Source organism: Euprymna scolopes, chromosome 2 (genome assembly GCF_053919585.1).
Source record: "Euprymna scolopes isolate OS-2025 chromosome 2, ASM5391958v1, whole genome shotgun sequence".
Lineage (NCBI taxonomy): Eukaryota > Metazoa > Mollusca > Cephalopoda > Sepiida > Sepiolidae > Euprymna > Euprymna scolopes.
Window position 1 is genome coordinate 8,359,441 of NC_136483.1, and position 2,936 is coordinate 8,362,376.

The window sequence follows — 2,936 nt, forward strand, 5'->3', positions numbered from 1 at the left end:
CACTCGAAAAGAAGGAGGGGATTATGCCTGTGATCCCATTAAACACAATCCATTAATTCACATTTAGTATAATCTACATATAAATACGATAGCGTGTATGTTCTTAAATCTCAACCAATGAAATTTGAAAGCGTGGCACACAAAAGAGCACACACACTATCGTATTAATATATAGATGATGATGATAATAATAATAATAATAATAATAATAATAATAATAATAATAATAATAATAATAATAATACGCAACATGGAAATTGCAATGAAAATAACATGAAATCATAAATGGAAAACACGTGAGCCTGATGGAAATGAAGTAGCCAAAAAAACATATCTTGTAAACTACGTTGCACATCTGATCATGAAAAAAAAGGCGGACCCTTCTCAACTGGTACATCACAAAATAGACATAAAGGTTAAAATCGATGGGGAGACAGGAGTCGGAACACTAATAAAACTTTTATAAGGATTTTACTAAAGTTTATCACCACATAAATCCAAGAAAAGACCAATGCCCGTTGTCAGCCAAAAATCTGCAATAAACGTGTTTTGGGATAATGCAAAGTGATTTGCAGGTGTTCTCTGAATAGATGGGAGTATCAAATATATTGGAATATTTATTGTCAAAATGACTGGTTGTTATCAGTGAGCAATCATTAATTATGAACTGTATGAGAACTCCCAGAAAATGCAATTAATAATAACAAGCAACACTGCCGAGAAAAAATATGATTTATGGAAATTTAATGCTTCAAGAAAATTTGTCTCGATATTATTTTTCCAAAATAAAACCGAAGAGAAAGCCAAAGGTCTCACACTATTTTTGTTCTCGATTTTAATGAATTTCCACAGTGTTCTGAGATGTGTTGTAAATGAAAAATACTTCATATCATTTTCGTTAGAAATGTCTCCAGGCCAAACGAATTATATTTTATTATTGAACAGAAATATGATATTTGCCTTTGCGATTTACATGTTTTTCTTATCACTATTTTTCTCCCCGCACTTCCTTGCACTTCTTATTTTTAGCTAGTTAAAATTATCTAAGGTTGAGAATATATATATATATATATATATATATATATATATATATATATATATATATATATATATATATTTACGGCTTCCTTCAGTCTTGACAGACTATGGATACCCACGGTAAGGGTGCCTGCTCGTGAAATTTTTGTGGCAAGAGTTGCACAATCTCCAGCCACACCTCTCCTGAGTCCATATTGTTGAATACCAGTGTAAAATGGAGGTTCAGGACGACTGGAAACAATGCCGAGATAAGCGGAAAGCACATATAGCGCCTAGAATTCCCAAATGGTCACCCATCTGGTATTAGCCAGGCTCAACGTTGCTTAACTTCGGTGATCTGACGGGAACCGGTGTGTCAACGTGATTATGCCGTTATATATATATATATATATATATATATATATATATATATATATATATATATATATATATATATATATATATATATATATATATATATATATATATATATATATATATATATATATATATATATATATATATATATATATATATATATATATATATATATATATATATATATATATATATAATTTAAACGAGATTAGAACAATAGAACAATATATATATATATATATATATATAATTTAAAGGAGATTAGAACAATAGTCTAAAGAGCTGAGTGTATTTCAATGTAACAGTGAAATTTCTAGTTTAATTAAAATACAGGAAAGAGAAAGTGCTCGTTGTAATGTAGATATATAATAAGCTCGATAGGTAAATGTCCTAGAGCTAATTCAATATTAAATAATGTGATTGATAATTTAAAATTTAAAAATCAAATTATAATTAAGTTAAAAATCCGTTTCATAAGAAGGAACAAAACAACAAAATCAATTATCTGTACGATCGTTTCGGAAAACAATGCTTTTTATTGTGGTAGACATCAAGTTACGTACAATAATTACATATAGATTTTAATAAGGAAGGTATCCTCGTCAGCAAATTTTGAAGGGTTTTTATTAAATTTAAAAGACACCATAAATAAACCTAGCATTAAAAGTAAGGCAGATGTATCTTTTAATTTTTCGCCTTTGAAATCAGGAACTATGGTTAAAATACTCATTTAGATGTTTGCTATAGCTTTTTACCTCATCAATAAGGTAAAAAGCTATAGCAAACATCTAAATGAGTATTTTAACCATAGTTCTTGATTTCAAAAGACGAAAAATTAAAAGATACATCTGCCTTACTTTTAATGCTAGGTTTATTTATGGTGTTTTTTTAAATTTAATAAAAACCCTTCAAAATTCAATATATATATATATATATATATATATATATATATATCATTATACGTAGTAAATTTTTTTGCTAAAACTCAAAGAGATACCCTTTTTTCATAACTTTCTTATATTCCATCTCGGATTTTCCCGTTACAGCTGTTTCGTTAAGCTCCCCTTGAAATAATTCCAATTGGCTGATTAATAACAGTTCAAAACAACACACAAAGGATAATAGGAAAAGTACACATAAATAAAAGTATACCAATTAGTAAGGAAAAATTAAATAATGATGCATAGAAAAGAATAAATAAAACTTGAAAAAAAGGAGAAAAAGACTGAAAAAGGTAAAAAACAAAGTTCTTAAAAATACGAGAATAAATTTTCAAGTATGAATTTTGGTTTGCAGAATATTCAACCTGGTCAACCTGTAACGACGTGGTCACGGACTTTTTTCCTTAAAAAAGTGTTCCGGTTTTTCTATGATGTACAAACGACTTTTTTTTTAATAACATCAGAAGAATCGCATTTGATGAGTTGATAGGCTGGAGGATCTCGGGAAAAACATAAGATCACAGATTGCTCAACGTGTTAACGAAACAGCTGTAGTGGAAAACTTCACGCTGGAATAAAAGACAGTTATGAAAAAATTTA

General features: G+C 28.5%; 1 pseudogene; it reads right to left on the reverse strand.

Moving 5' to 3' along the window:
• Nucleotides 1-1,298: 1,298 nt before the first annotated feature.
• Nucleotides 1,299-1,416, reverse strand: LOC145242117 (5S ribosomal RNA; annotated as a pseudogene).
• Between the last annotated feature and the right edge of the window lie 1,520 nt (nucleotides 1,417-2,936).